Here is a 17,551-nt window from a genome sequence, read left to right as displayed (position 1 = left end):
AATAATAATAATAATAGTAATAGTAATAGTAATAGTAATAGTAATAGTAATATTTCAAATAGGTTCCCAAAGAATTTACAGTCGAACAGATTTGTCCCCAATAAAATTTAACTAAAATTTTGACCTTGACGTTTTTAGTTATACACCAGATACATTTCCATGACAGTTTGACCCGGTCAGGATGTCTTATGTGAAGGTTAACAGGTTGATATGTCAGGTTAATTGTGACGTGTCACCTTCAGGACAATTTAGTCCCCATCCAAGTTGGACAAAACGACGTCGTATTGGATCATGAAACGAACAGCGTCATTTTGTGGAGGATAAATTCGTCCCCACCATGGAAGGCAGAGTTGCGAAATCGCAACATTTTAAATGGGGACCTATCTGTCCGTTCGAGGGGACCTATCTGCCTGATGATTATGCTTTTATAGGGACCTATTTGTCTAATAACCTAATATTTGAGGACCTATCTGACCTATAATTGGTGATATTACCCTCAAATATATTCATTGTCTTTTATTGCTTTAATTAAAAACATAATCTGATGTATCTAAACCTGGTAGCTTACAAAATTCTAATCCTCCCTCTCATGACACTCAAATTGAAGGTTCTCCTTCACATGTCACAAAAAAATATCTCAGGCAGTTCCAATGTATGCTAATTTTAAATGACTTAATGCGTATGTTGAACGATGGCTTGGTGAAGAGAGTGAAGCAGTTGGAGGATCTGTTGTTGAAGAATAATGAGGATAGCCAAGTTGTGAAGAAGCATACTATTTTTTCTTTATTTAGGGGTACAATAATTGGGGGCATTGGTAGTTGTAGTTGTGTTTTAATTTGTATGTATGTGGTGACTGTTTAAGCAAGTTTTAATCTGTGTTGATTATCAAATTGTTAGATTGAAATGTCTCATTATATTTAGATGAATATGCATGAAATTAATTGTGGTGAAATAGTATAAAAGAAACACATTGCTTTTGGTTTGTTTCATCCATTTATCAAAATGGTTACATAACTGATAATCAAAATATTATAACCACACAAGTAGCTAAGTTCAGTAACAACATAAATCAAATCTCACAAAAGAAGATTTATTTTCTTTAATATAGACTAAACCAAACTAACCCAAACAACAAAAGGTTTATTTCCTCCAACGTAACAAAATATGGTGTTGGAATCCTTAAAAGCATTATTTCTTCGTAGACTGCTTCAATCCCAGTGTTGGAATAAATTCGAACAATCTAGATGCTGTGCCACTGGTTGTAGCTGTCATGGTCTCAACACTAACACTCTTTTGAGCCTTGAGCCCGATTACTGTTTGCTTTGAACGTTTAAAAGGTTGCTGAGCCTGGAATTAACAAAATTATGAGGATGTTTCATACAGATTTTAATATACACATTAAGTCATTCAAAATTAGAATATTTTAAGATTGTCTGAGATATTTTTTTGTGACATGTGAAGAAGAACCTTCAAATTTGAGTGTCATGAGAGGGAAGATTAGAATTTTGCAAGCTACTAGGTCCAGATATATCAGCTTGTATTTTCAATGAAACCAAAAAAAGACAATAAATATATTTGAAGGTAATGTCACCAATTATAGGTCAGATAGGTCCCCAAACATTAGGTTATCAGACAAATAGGTCTCTATAGAATCATAATCATCATACAGATAGGTCCCCTCGAACAGGCAGATAGGTTCCCCATTTAAAACGTTTCCGTTTTGCAACTCTACCTTCCATGGTGAGGACGAATTTGTCCTCCACAAAACGACGTCGTTCGCCTCATGATCCAATACGACGTCGTTTTGTCCAACTTGGATGGGGACCAAATTGTCCTGGAGGTTACACGTCGCAATTAACCTAACACGTCAGCCCGTTAACCTTCACGTAGGACGTCCTGACCGAGTCAAACTGTCATGGGGATGTATCTGGTATATAACTAAAAACGTCAGGGTCAAAATTTTAATTAAATTTTGTTGGGGGACAAATCTGTCCGACCGTGAATTCCTTGAGATCCTATTTGGGGTATAATAATAATAATAATAATAATAATAATAATAATAATAATAATAATAATAATAATAATAATAATAATAATAATAATAAATAGACCTTTCACTCAATTTTTTCATAAAAAAAAGTGAATTTTGAAAAATAAAATTATTATAGTTTGTTTTAAAAATAATATTTATTTTTAATTTATTTATGAAAAAAATGATTGGCGTGAGACTAAGACTTTAAGAACATATCTCAAATATGAGAGAAAAAAAGAAAACAATTCCAAAAAATTTTAGTTACTTTATCTATCTATTTTTTTTTTGTAAACTGAGGGACAAAAACTATATGATCCAATTGATAGGGACCCATTATTAAATATTTAATTATTTATTAATTTGTTGTATTAAGATTAATTACCAAAACAACAATCTCTTACCACATGCATAAATAGTATAAAGTAGCTTGTCCCTCCTACGTTAAAGCTTCAAAAGATGCAGAAGATATCTTCTTCTAGGACACTTGTCTTAATCAGCAATTGTCAACACTAATCTATACCTATAGATTTTAATAGGCCTTTTACATCGAAGAATTTGCCTTAAGTTTGATTTTAAAAAGTGTTACAATATACAAGATTATCTAATGTGTGAGTAAATAATCATTTCTGAACATAAAAGATTCAAATACGGACAAGATTGATAATAAAAATTGAAACTAAAGTTATACCCATACAAGATAAGTTTTCATTCAATAAAAATGACCAATTGTTAAATTTTTGTTGATAATTCTGTAAATACCCATCTCCTTTTCTCATCTTCCTTCACTTTCACTCTAAAATTCACCATCCCACCAGATCTACTCCTCTACTCCCATTCCTCTCAGATAGCTATATCTTCAACATCAACACCAGACACTTAATGGAGTTTACTCCCTACCGACGGCCCTGGATGATCAAGCTATTCAAGAATCCCATCTCGCCCCACATTGCCTTTGGCCACCACTTCTTTCCCCAGACACCATCCTGAAATTTCCTTCCTAGGGTGCACACTCTCAATCTTGCCACCTAATCCCCTAGAATCAACAAACATTTCTCAATCATCATCAACCTCTGAACCCTTCCTTCTCCCCGTAAAGTCTAATGATCCTTTGCCCTTTGCTTGTTCCCAAATTCTGGCGGAGGAGTCCTACTAGTCTTAGATCTAAGATTCTTGCCACCACCATGAAAACTATGGTTATTAATATTGATGTTGTTGTTGTTATTTCCCCTCTCAATCCCTATCCTATCTTTTTCAACAACATCAAAATTTCCAGCAGAATTTAAAAATTTTAGACCTTGTTTGTGCGGTTCAACATGTAAGTTTAAGTTTCCATTCTTCAGCTTCAAGTACAGTAATGAATCCACCACCCTATTAGGTGGAACTTCATGAGCAAAAGTGTCATTAGAAAAAGAGTCAAACTTTAGCTTCAACTCATGCTGCTTCTATTGCTGAACAAAATCATGAACTCTAATGTTGTTGTTATTGCTTATATTAGCGATGGACCTGATGGTGAAGTTAGGGTTGTAGGTTAGTTCCTAAAGTTCTAATTGCAAATTTGAAATTGGTGGGATGATGGGTTTTACTGCGGAGGTGGTGATGGTTATAGAAGGAAGATGAGAAAGAAAGAGGAAAGCAGAGGAGTATTTACGAAACTATCAACAAAAATTCAGTAATTGGTCATTTTTGTCGAACGAAATTTATCTTGCATGGGTATAACTTTAGTTTCAATTTTTCATGGTTAATTTTATTAGTGTCTAAATCTTTTATAGTTAGAAATGGTTATTTACTCTCTAATGTGATCATGTTTATTACATGTCCCACGTATGTCAGCTTGAATTTATTAACTATTTAAGTTCAGAAGTTCAAAAATTCTCGAAATAATTATTACTTATTAACACATTACTCACTTTACTACTCCATGGTCTAGAGAAGCAACAAAACAATAAGGTAATTATGATCATATTTCAATCCTTAATTGTTAAGACTCAAAGTAGTTTTTGAAGTTATATTCTAATGCATCCATATTTTTTTAGTATTTTTACTTCTTTATTTCAATTGATTTACTAAGAATTTCTATTGAATAAGCAATAATTTTTAGGTCATAATGAATATTACTTTAATTAGTTAAATTTCATTGATTACAGAAAACTTTAGAAGGAAAACAGCAAGAAACAAAAAAGAAAAGAGGATATAGAAAAATAACATTTTACAATAAGAATAATAAAGTAAATAATTGTTGTAACGTTTTGGCTGAAAATAAAGATCTTGATAGAAAAAAAAACCTAATGAATAGAGCAACAAGCAGAATACTTTTTGTGACAAGTAGAATACTCCTTGTGATGAACAGAATGCCCTCTGGAGACATAGAGAGGGACGTGCAATGTGGGAAGGACCATGTACCACTTAGGGACCAATTTAGCTATTATGCGTATGCATGTAAGCGTGCGTACGCACGACTGTACCCTTTCACATGGGACATGGGAGATCTTACGTAGGACGCAGCAATTATGCGTACGCATGTATGCATACGTGCAACAAAAGTTTTTTTCCCATCATGTGTACCATGCATGCATGCGTACGCACGACCCTTGATTCACGTGGTACATGGAGTTCACCACGTACAACGTGACGAGTAGCAATCAAAGAAAAATTAAAGCACGTACAACATAGCCTTGATTCACGTGGTATGTGAGCTGAACAGAAAGCATTCCAAACCAAAAAAGGCTTCATGTGGCACGTGGAAACCTCACGTGGTACATGGGTTTAAGTGCATCCTCCAAGGCCTCAATCAAGGCCAGCTTATCTCCAAGTTCTTAACCTTTTGGATGATCAATCAAAAGTCCATTGATGATGCCATTAATTGAAGATTGCAAGCAAATAAGAGGGAGATCTTTCCGAAGGAGAAAACAGTTATGAAAGAGATTTGATTTTGCTTTAGTTTTTATTCTGTTTTCAAGTTTGAATTTGAATTTATTTCTAGGGTTAGTTAAGGGAAGAGGGTACTGACCTCTTCTCTTCTTTAGCAGTTTTGAGTTTTGATAATTAAGGATTTTTTTGAAGAACATGAGTTTCTAATTCTCCTCGATTAAGGTTAGGAGCTGTGTTAATTCTATGGATTAATATAATATCTATGCTGCCTTTAATTCATGCATTGATTTCTTTTTAAGAAAAGGTTTTCGTTCTTCATCTTAAAGTGTTTGAATATATTGGAAAATAATTTTTTTCTTACTAGAATTCTTTTAACCTCTTAGAAAAGTTGATTAATTGAATTAAACTCGAAAACTAATTCTCACAACTCATAAGTTTTGAAACTAGACTTGATAAGTGACATCGAATCAACTAGGTTAAATTCTTATGAATTGCGTGACTTTATAAATCAAAGAACGTACGTAACTCTTTTCTTGATTAATTAACTAAAGGATTAGCATTTAATTAGGTTAAAGAGAAATTGAATCACCAATGGATTGGAGTTTGATTACTAATGATTTGCCATAAAAGTACCTTTACATGATTAAGGTGAAAAGTGAAACGTATTGATCCGGAAGTTTTAACATCTCTAAAACCTTAACCTTTTTAATTATGCTCTCTTTCAACAATCACTAATTGCTTTCATTTACTTACTGTTTATGTTATAAGACTTTCAAAACCCTAAATTGATTGTTTGTCTAGATTAGCCGATTGATCATTACTTGTTTAATCCGTTAATCCTCATGGGATCGACACTCACTTACCGTGAGTTATTACTTGATACGACCCGGTGCAATTGTCGGTATTTTGTGGTTATAAAATCTGCATCAAGTTCTTGGTGTCATTGCCGGGTATTAATTGCAGTTAACAAACTACCAATCAATTGATTACCTAGATCAGACCTTTTTACTTTTTGTCATTTACTGTTTTTGTTTAATCCCCCTTGGGAATTCCCTTCGGCACTGTGAAAGGAATTTCAATTTGATATTCTTGTTGTTTTTGTCTATGAAGAATAACAGGGATAGAGAACCTCTTCACTACGATCTAGAGATTGAAAAAACTCTTCGATGGCAAAGAAGACAAGCTAGAAATCAATGAGTTGAAGAAGTAGTTGAAGAAGATTCTGTGCAAGATATGGCAGAGAATAACAATGTTAATGCTATTCCACCTAGAAGAACTCTTGGATCTATCACTACTCCTAATTCAGGGAGTTGTGGAAGTAGCATTGTGACACCTACTGTCAATGCCAATAACTTTGAACTGAAGCCTCATCTTGTTACATTGGTTCAACAAAGTTGTCAATTCAGTAGGAGCCCGCAAGAAGATCCGAATCTGTTTATCTCTAACTACTTGCAAATTGTGACACAGTCAAGACAAATGGTGTCCCGGCTGAGGTTTATCATTTGTTGCTCTTCCCTTTTGCTGTAAGGGATAGGGCTAAGCAGTGGCTAGATAATCAGCGCAAGGAGAGCATAACCACATGGGAGGACTTGGTTACTAAGTTCCTAAATAACTTCTTCCCACCTCAGAGGTTGACTAAGCTCAAAACCGACGTTCAGACCTTCAAACAATATGAAGGAGAGTCCCTCTTGAAGCTTGGGAGTTGTACAAAAAGATGCTCAGAAAGTGCCTGCCGGACATGTTTGCTGACTGGTTCAAGCTTCAGATATTTAATGATGGGATCACCTCCGCCTCACGGGTTTTATTGGATAACTAGGCTGGAGGTTCTTTGCATATGAAGAAGACCACTGATGAGGCACTAGAGTTGATTGAGATGGTGGCTAACAATCAATACCTCTATTCCTCCGAGAGATCAATGAGGAAAGGAGTTATAGAGTTAGATGCTTTGGACACCATCTTTGCTCAGAATAAAATTATGTCCCAACAAATAAATGCAATTACTCAACACTTAGGAGGAATGTAAGTGTTAGTAGTAAGTTCTTAAGAGAATTCTTATGGTGTGAGTAATGGACTATCTCAAGGTGAAGGCATGGAGTATGGTCAATCTTCTCTAGAGCAAGTTAATTATATGGGAAATCCTTCAAGGCCACCTCAGAATGATCATTTTTCCAAAACCTATAACCCAGGATAGAGAAACTACCCAAATTTTGGGTGGAGAAATCAAAACCAGAGGCCTAACAACTTCAACAATAACCATCAACCAAACCATTTCAACTCTCAGCATAACACCTTTAATTCTCACCAAAATAACCACCCTCCACACAATCAGAACCATTTTAACCAACAACCACCACCCACATAAACCAACCAAGACTCTCAAAGACTCTCTAACCTTAAACTTGCCCTAGAAAAATTATCTCAAGCCACTATTTCATTCATGGAGGACACATGAACTAATTTCAAGAATCAAGGAGCCTCAATGAGAAATTTGGAGGTGCAAGTGAGCCAAATAGCTCAACAGTTAGCAAATCCTACTCAACTTTTCCCAAGTGACACCGTTCCAAATCCCAAGGAGGAATATAAAGTCATTAGTTTGAGAAGTGGAAGGGTGCTGGAAAGGGAAAAAATGAAGATCACATTGCCAAGAGTAGAGAAGAAGCTTCAGAGGGTGACAAAGGGCAAGAAGAAAGCGTGATTCCCTCTCCTCAGCAGCAAAAAACTCAAGTCTCCAAAAGTGCACCAAAGAAGAAGATCCAAGTGTCGGAATACAAGACAAGAATTTCTTACCCTTAAAGGTTGCAAAAAGAGGTCAAAGATCATCAATTTTCTAAGTTCCTAGAAGTCTTCAAAAACTTCAAATTAACATTTTTTTTTGCTAAAGTCCTTGAACAAATGCCCTTGTATGCAAAGTTTATGAAGGAGTTGATGTCCAAGAAAAAAAATTGGAGGAAGAATGAAACTGTGGTGCTTACAAAGGAGTATAGTACCATAATTCAAAAGAACCTCCTTGAGAAGTTGAAAAATCCTGGAAGTTTTGTTATCCCATGCACCATTGGAGAGGTGACTCTTGAAAGGGCTTTATGTGACCTTGGAGCGAGAATCAATCTCATGCCGTTATCCTTGACGTGCAAGCTACAAATTGAAGAGGTAAAATCTATCCGAATTTCTTTACAACTTGCTTATTGCTCTCTTAAATTTTCATTAGGTGTTGTGGAGAATTTACTGGTGAAGGTGTGAACGTTCATAATCCCTATGAATTTTATCATCTTGGATATGGAAGAGGATGTCAATGCCTCTATTATCTTAGAAAGACCTTTCCTTGCTACAAGGGGAGCCTCAATTGATGTTCAAAAAAGTGAACTAACATTGAGGGTGAATGATGAGCAAATGTGTGCTCAATGTGTTTAAAGCTTTGCAGCATCCGAATGATTATACAGATTGCATGAAAATTAATATCATTGATCCATTGGTGCGAGAGGCATTAGAAGAGGAAGAACTTAATGAAGCACTTGAGTCCTCTGTTGAATTTGAAGTTGGTGAAATTGAAGAGACAGCACCACCCAAGGAAGCATCATGCATTCCTTCCAAGAATGAGAGGCCACCAAAGCTTGAACTAAACCCTTGCCTCCTTCTTTGAAATGTGATTTTCTTGGAGAGCCAGAGACATATCCTGTGATTATTAATTCTTCATTGGAGACTTGTAAAGAAGAGGCATTAATTAAAGTGCTACAGGAACACAAAACAGCAATTGGGCGAACTATTGGTGACCTTAAGGGAATAAGTCATGCAATGTGTATGCACAAAATTCTACTTGAAGAGGATGCTAAACCAATGGTGCAAGTACAAAGGGGGCTTAATCTTACAATGAAGGAAGTGGTTCAGAAGGAAGTGATGAAGCTGTGGGAAGCCAGAATTATTTATCCGATCTCTGATAGCCCTTGGGTGAGTCTGGTTCAAGTTGTTCCTAAGAAAGGAGGTGTGACTGTGGTAGCCAATGACAAGAATGAGCTTATTCCTACAAGAACTGTAACTGGTTGGAGGATGTGCATTGATTATAGGCGACTCAACACGGCCACAAGGAATGATGACTTCCCTCTTCTTTTTATTGATCAGAAGTTAGAGAGGTTAGCCAGACATGCTTTTTACTGCTTCTTGAATGGATACTCCGGCTACAATCAAATTACTGTAGACCCTCATAATCAAGAGAAGACGGCATTCACATGCCCCTTTGGAGTCCTTGCTTACCACCGTATGCCTTTCGGTCTGTGTAATGCTCTTGCGATTTTCCAAAGGTGCATGCTTTCCATCTTTTTTTATATGATTAAAAAATTTATTGAGGTTTTTATGGATGACTTCTCTGTTTTTGGTGATTCCTTTGAAGGGTGCTTGCAACATCTAGCCTTAGTTTTGAGAAGGTGCCAAGAAACTAACTTTGTTTTAACTTGGAAAAAATGCCACTTTATGGTTATTGAAGGCATAGTTCTTGGGCACCGTATCTCAAGCAAATATATAGAGGTTGACAAGGCCAAAGTGGAGGTAATTGAGAAATTACCGCCTCCTGTAAATGCATAAGGAATAAGGAATTTCTTGGGTCATGTAGGTTTTTATAGAAGATTCATCAAAGATTTTTATAAAATAGCAAAGCCATTAAGCAACCTACTGGTTGCTGATGCACCTTTTCATTTTGATGATGAATGCTTGCATGCCTTTGAAAATCTCAAAGTCAAGCTTGTCTCTGCACCTATTATTGCTCCTCCTAATTGGGAATCACCATTTGAATTGATGTGTGATGTAAGTGATGTTGCAATTAGAGCTGTTTTAGGGCAGAGGCAAGATCTGCACATTATATACTATGCAAGCAGGGTGTTTAATGAAGCTCAAAGGAATTATACAACTACTGAGAAGGAATTACTTACTGTGGTGTTTGCATTTGATAAGTTTAGATCTTATTTAGATGGTTCAAAGGTTATTGTTTACACTGATCACTCTACTCTTAAGTACCTTTTGGCTAAGCAGGATTCTAAACTAAGATTGATTAGGTGGGTGCTCCTTCTGCAAAGTTTTGACATTAAAATCAAAGATAGAAGAGGTTCTGAAAATCAGGTGGCAGACCACCTTTCTCGGATTGAACTTGTGAAAGCTCAAGCACCTTCACTCCTCCTGCATGAAGTGTTCCCTTATGAGAATTTGTTTATGATTCAAAAGACACTTTGATGTTGTGATGCATCCGCTTCTTTGGTATTTTTCCTTCTTAATTTCAATTGTTTTACTAAGAATTTCTGTTGAATAAGCAATGATTTTTAGGTCAGAATGAACATTACTTTGATTAGTTGAATTTCATTGATTACAGGAAACTTTGAAAGAAAAACAACAAGAAACAAAAAAGAAAAGAGGATAGAGAGCAACAAGCATAAAGCTCTCTGTGACAAGTAGAATACTTTCTGTGACAAGCAGAATACTCCCTATGATGAACAGAAGGCCCTTTGGAGACATAGAGAGGGATGTGCAACGTGGGAAGGACCACGTATCACTTAGGGACCAATTTAGCTATCATGCGTACGTATGAAAGCGTGCGTATGCACGACTGTACCCTTTCACATGGGACGTGGGAGATCTCACCTAGGATGCAACAATTATGCGTATGCATGTGTGTATGTGTACGCACGACAAAATTTTTTTTCCCATCATGTGTACCTATGAATTCATGCATACGCACGACCCTTGGTTCATGTGGTACATGGAGTTCACCACGTACAACGTGATGAGCAACAACCAAAGGAAAATTGAAGCACGTACAACGTAGCCTTGGTTCACGTGGTACGTGAGTTGAACAGAAAGCATTCCAAACCAAAAAGGGCTTCACGTGGTATGTGGGTTTAAGTGCATTCTCCAGGGCCTCAATCAAGGCCAGCCTATCTCCAAGTTCTTAACCTTTTGGATGATCAATCAAAAGCCCATTGATGATGACATTAATTGAAGATTGCAAGCAATTAAGAGGGAGATCTTTCCGGAGGAGAAAACAGTTATGAAAGAGATTTGATTTTGCTTTAGTTTTGATTCTGTTTTCAAGTTGGAATTTGAATTTATTTCTAGGGTTAGTATATAAGGGAAGAGGGTACTGACCTCTTCTCTTCTTCGGTAGTTTTGAGTTTTGATAATTAAGGATTTTTCTGAAGAACATGAGTTTCTAATTCTCCTCGATTAAGGTTAGGAGCTCTGTTAATTCCATGGATTAATATAATATCTATTCTACCTCTAATTGATGCATTGATTTCTTCTTAAGAAAAAGGTTTTTGTTCTTCATCTTAAAGGATTTGAATATGTTGGGAAATAATTCTTCTCTGACTATAATTGTTTTAACCTCTTGAAAAAGTTGATTAATTGAATTAAGCTCGAAAACTAATTCTCATAACTCATAAGTTTTGAAACTAGACTTGATAAGTGACATTGAATCAACTAGGTTAAATTCTTATGAATTGCATGGCTTTATAAATCAGAGAACGTACGTACCTCTTTTCTTGATTAATTGATTAAGGGATTAGCGTTTAATTAGGTTAAAGAGAATGAATCACCAAATGATTGGGGTTTGATTACTAATAATTTGCCATAAAAGTACCTTTGCATGATTAAGATGGAAAGTAAAACATATTGATCCGGAAGTTTTAACATCTCTGAAACTTTAACCCTTTTAATTATGCTCTCTTTCAACAATCACTAATTGCTTTCGTTTACTTGCTGTTTATGTTATAAGCCTTTCGAAACCCTAAATTGATTGTCTAACTAGATTAGCCGATTGATCATTGCTTGCTTAATCCGTTAATCCTCGTGGGATTGACACTCATGGTACTCACTCACCGTGAGTTATTACTTGATACGACCCGGTGCACTTGCTAGTGTTTTGTGGTTGTAAAATCCGCATCATATTCGCGCCTTAACTAGGTCCCAAAATTTTAATATACTCAATTTAGTCCCCAAACTTGATTTCTATGACTCACGTTAGTCCTGGGTCATGTTTCCGTCACTGAACCGTTAACGACATGTTGAAATAGACTAATAGTAGTTATGCTAGAATTTCTAATGGCCATTTGATGTGACAATTGAAAAATTTTATCTCAATTTGATCTTTAATAAAACTTTTAAACCTTTAAGTGAAATTAGGATTAGAATTTTAAAGTATTCATAGGAAGTAAATTAAGATAAAAAAGTTTTTATTGCCATATTAGATTACTGTTAGAGTCTAGTGTGGCAATCATCAGTTTATGCACGCCATTAACTGTTTTTTGACGATAACAATGTCAAAAACTAACGTGAATCATGAATGTATGATACATTGGAGAATCAAATTACATAATCGAAACTTTAAAGATTAGATTTAGATGCAATGCAACTTTCAGATACCAATATGAGTATTAACTCCAAATTGTCCATTTACTATGCAATTCACATGATTGAAAAAAAAAAATTTTTTTTTCAACTATGTTTTGTATATACTAGCCTTGCTACCAATAATGTTAAATGTATAAAACTACAGTTTGAATAGAACAATTCCAGAGAAAGGAACAAAAAAAGAAACGTATATATAATGGCTTGTGTGCTTTGCTGTCCCATCTATACTAGTGATGAAAACCCTTATGATTGTTTCACCCTCAAGCATCAAAGATTGAAGTTGGTTTAAGTCTCATTATTTTGGTCTTACTTTTGAATCAGATAAAGTTGGTAAAATAATGGGAATATTTGTGAGTTTTCTTAATCTGAAAAGAACACATCATGAGAGCAACAAGAAGCTGAATAAGAACGAATTACTTACAAAAGTTGATGTCATACTAGCAAAAGCACTGGCTGCAAGTCTTTCGAGAAGAGAGACACAAAAATTAATAACATTGTATTTTATTTGATAATAAATTAAATATAAAAAAATAAATTATAAAAATTTAATTTTTTTGTTATGAAAATTCAATTTATTCTATTTTTTCACATTAAAAAATAGAAAACAAATCTAAGGATTAAAAATGTAATTATAAAAATTAATAAAAATAATAAAAAAATAAAAATACATTGCATTTTTTATTGTGTCTATTTTTTTTTGTCAAGAACATAAATATACTAATTCAGTATTTTAGAATATAATAAGTGTAATTACTGTGCCATGCACGTGATAAGATTGAAATTATAATTTTAAATTATTTTTTTAAAATTTATTTAAATTATAATAATTTGATTAATAAAAAAGTAACATGTTATGGATTGTTTATTTTTACTTAATCTAGTGTTAGTTGGTTTAACTCTAAAATAATTATTAATCGATTTTAGTAATTTATTTTTTTCAATAAATTAGACATATATACTGAATGCGACCATAAATAATCTAATAATAGTTAAATCTACTAACAAATTTTTATATGTTAGTTTACTATGAACTAAGAATAAATATAATTTGATTACAAACATAATATAAATAAACATGTCAAATATAATATAAATAAACATGTCAAATAAAAAGTTAAATCAATATGCTTACTAATGTCTTTCTTAAATTTTGCAAATTGGAGAATAAGTATATACTCGGTTGCTTGGTGATCACGTAGATAATCAAGTAATTGAATTGCAAATTGATCCCACAGTGTACATCTTATTTTTCCCTCATTTCTAAATAAAAGCGAAAATTAAGAGAAATAAGTAGTAATATATAATAAAAAAAATAAAATACTTTGCATATGAATAGATAATTGTTACAAAACAAAATCTCTTCATGAAATATTAAAATTTTACATACTGCAAATCATAAAGATCAACCACAATGTAATGACCATATTTTTCTGCTTTTGACCATGATAGAAAATTTTATTTTCTGATCAAGAGTCCAATAACATCTAATTGAAAAAAAAAATCAAATTAAAAGCATCATATTAAGGACAAATAAATGAATAACATAATAATAATACAAATTTACTATGTAACAAATAAGTTAGATTTTTTATTTGTTTGTCTCAATATATCAGCATGAGCAAAAAAATTGAAATGATTGTCAAGAATTTTACGAGCATCGACCGTATTTGCTATACGTGACTCCTTCTTAAAAGTTATTCTACACACATGTGTAGTCGGTAGATAAATTCTCCTTGATTCCTTAATCAGAAAATTTGAGAAGACATAAACCTTTCTCTCAATCACATCATTCTCAAATATCTTTGCCAAATAATTCTTGATTGAACAATGAATTTTATCACACTGTAAAACAACTAAATATAAAGGCTTAGCACTTATAAATCTATGAAATCGCAATGTCTTTGATTCGTGCAAGGATTTACTTATCAAATAAACTTAAAATATAAACAAAAATATTTATAAAATGGACCTAGCATCACTTGAAAGAATCATGGAAAATAATCAACTTACCTTATTATCCATGAGAACCATTTCTATGTAAGCCGTCTTACTCTTGTCAAATTTAGATGAGACTTTCCATAACCTTATAATTCTTACCTTTATTTTTCAAATTTTTTCATTATATAATTTACTATAGGTAACACTGTTGATAGAATCGTAACTAGTAGCCATTAGGTATAAAAAATAATAAACAGAAGAAGATCTATGTCTGAGGTACGAATTTTCTAAATGATAAATAATTGTAACAATTCACTATTACTCCTTATATATACACACACACACACTAATTTTACACGGTAATAATTAGCAAATATTTTTAATAGAGATATTTACTATAATTAGGTGAAATTTATGCCATTATATTTTATTAACCTTTATTATTAATTTAATGGAGATACTTGCACATTATATATGTTATCTACATTAATTATATACCAATATTTTAAAGAAAGAGCTAAAAGAGGAGATATATAAATATATATAATATTATTGCTATATAGGAAGCATACATAAATTGCTACATTTTTTTTATTATATTATACAACTTAAAATTATAGTATCATGTTATTATTAATTTTAGATACTTGCTATAATTATATTAAATTTAATTATGACTCTAAATAAATAAAATAGATAACATTCAATATTATTTTTTTCTTTTTTACATTCAATATTTACTGTAAATATAAAAAATAAAATAACTAATGAAAAAAATATGAGCAAAAAATAAAATATATTAATTAAAATTCAATTTGTTATCTAATTAATCTTGTATCCATACGATATAACTTCACGAAAATGTTATGAATCACAACTTTTTTTATTCTACAAAAAAAAAACTATATGTAGCCTTTAGTAGTACAAAAATAATTATAAGAATTAATTATTGATATTGATATTAATCACAATTTATTATTGATACCTTAATTTTTTTTAAAATATGTTTTACCTTTTTAAAATATTATGTATGTACCGTATAGACCTTTTCTATTATTATTATTATTATTATTATTATTATTATTATTATTATTATTATTATTATTATTATTATTATTATTATTATTATTATTATTATTATTATTATTAGGTTTAGTTACTCTATTGGTCCTTATAGTTTTGCAAAATTTAATTAAGTCTATGTACTTTTTTTCTTTTTAATTGAGTTCTTGTACCAAATTTTTTTTTAATTGGGTCCCTACACTTTTTTTTTTCTTTTATTGGGTTCCTACACCATTTTTTTTTTAGTTGGGTCCCTATAAAATTAAGCCAATTATTTCCAAAAGAGACCTAATTGAAAAAAAATTTGGTGCATGGACCCAATTAAAAGGAAAAAAAGTATAGGAACCTAAATGAAATTTTGTGAAACTAGAGGGACCAACAAAGTAATTAAATCTCTTATTATTATTATTATTATTATTATTATTATTATTATTATTATTATTATTATTATTATTATTATTAAATGGGTCACCATTAATAAGTGCATCAATTATCTACTAATAAAATTATTGCAGAATTAGAATTATATTAATTAATATAATTAGAATGATTAAAAATATCGATGATTGATAAGTAGTTTAATAATGCATTGAATATTGAATTGATATATGTAACGCCCTCACTATCAGAATGTCACGCTTCCGGCTGCGCTACTCTTATAGCAAGAAGTATTACGACGACTTTATATACTTAATATTAAAATAGGAGCCTTTGACTCGACATCGCATTGCTGGTTTCTTTGAAAACCGGAAATAAATAATTTATCTTAAAAAAAACAAACAGGCATAGATTCATATACAAGACTTCTTACATAATAGCATATAATGTAATATACATATAAAACATACAACTCCTATCCCTCTTACAAAATTGTAACAACAAAGATGAGGGAAGAAAAATTATCTAATTAATACAATATCATATAAACCAAAACGCAGTATAACTCTTCATAATGCTCCTTCGTCCGATTTCTGAAAAGGTAAAGTTGTAGGGGGTGAGAACCTAACCACACGGGCTCACCACGGAGTTTCAGAATTGTCATAAGAAGATATTTAATAAGAAAACTGTTTCCAAGTTCAGTGATTATCATTGCCTTATGAATCTTTTAAAAACCAATAGCTAATCATTCAAAACCTTTTCAAAGAAACAATATTTAATCTTTCAGAAATCCAAAACCTTTCTTTTCTTATAAGAAAATCTTGATCAGAAACCAACCATGCAATCAGTCAACACAATCATCAATTCAGAACCAAAGCTCATTCTCAAAAGTAGCACACCAGGTCAAACACAGGCAAAACAGACAAGGAAAGTACATGTTTAGGTAGCAGTTAAGAACAGTTTAACAATTAGGCAAACCAAAACAAATTCAAACCCAAGCAAAGTATACAAATGCATATGATGCATGTCTGTCCTATAGCTAATGAGCTCATCTTTCGGTTATACAGCCAACTCGACAAGTCCGGTTTGCTAAACCATTGGACTTGTTAGGATTTGGTTGAATTAGTCCCACATTGCTCAGGATAGCAAATGGAGTGGGTGGCCTAGGCTATAAATATGAGGCTAAGTTCTCCATTTATTTTTGCACCAGTCAGAAACACTTTAAGCTTGTATCTGATTTTTCTTTTCCTCTGTACTCTTTATTAGAGAGTGTTGTGAGGTGTAGTTAGATATTTGCTTTGAGAGAGTGTGGGTGTACTGGGGTGCCGGTGTTAGAGAGAAAGAAGTCTATGTGTTGTAATAATTTTCACATAGTGATATTCTCTGGTTGTCATTTGACAACGGCCGTGGTTTTTTCTCCGGTAATTGGAGTTTCCACGTTAAATTCTTGTGTTGTGATTGTGTCTATTTTATTTCTCTGTCAAAGGTATTTTCTCAAGGGGGAATGGTGTCTTATTCCCAACAAGTGGTATCAGAGCTTCGATTTGGTGGGATTTATTCTTAGTATGCTCTGTGGTTTCAGCCTAGTCTGACCTTCCACATCAGAAAAGAATTTTGTCCTGTGGCTTGAGGTTGATCTTTGGTTGCTGTTGTTGTTGCTGGAAGTCAGTGTGACACTGTGAGAGTGCAGTTTGGAAAGGTTCTGGCTAAGGAAAGACCTGGTATTTAAGTGTGTCCATTGTGACCCACCTCTCTTTCCTGGGGACCCTTCCTAGTGCACGATTGAGTTATACTATTCCAGTATACGGTTGCAACAATGTCAGGATATTCAAGTGCTGTGAAGCTTGAAATAGAGAAATTTGATGGAAGAATCAATTTTGGCTTGTG

Source organism: Arachis ipaensis, chromosome B1, assembly GCF_059453495.1.
Source record: "Arachis ipaensis isolate K30076 ecotype BB chromosome B1, ASM5945349v1, whole genome shotgun sequence".
NCBI lineage: Eukaryota > Viridiplantae > Streptophyta > Magnoliopsida > Fabales > Fabaceae > Arachis > Arachis ipaensis.
This window is presented reverse-complemented; position numbering follows the sequence as displayed.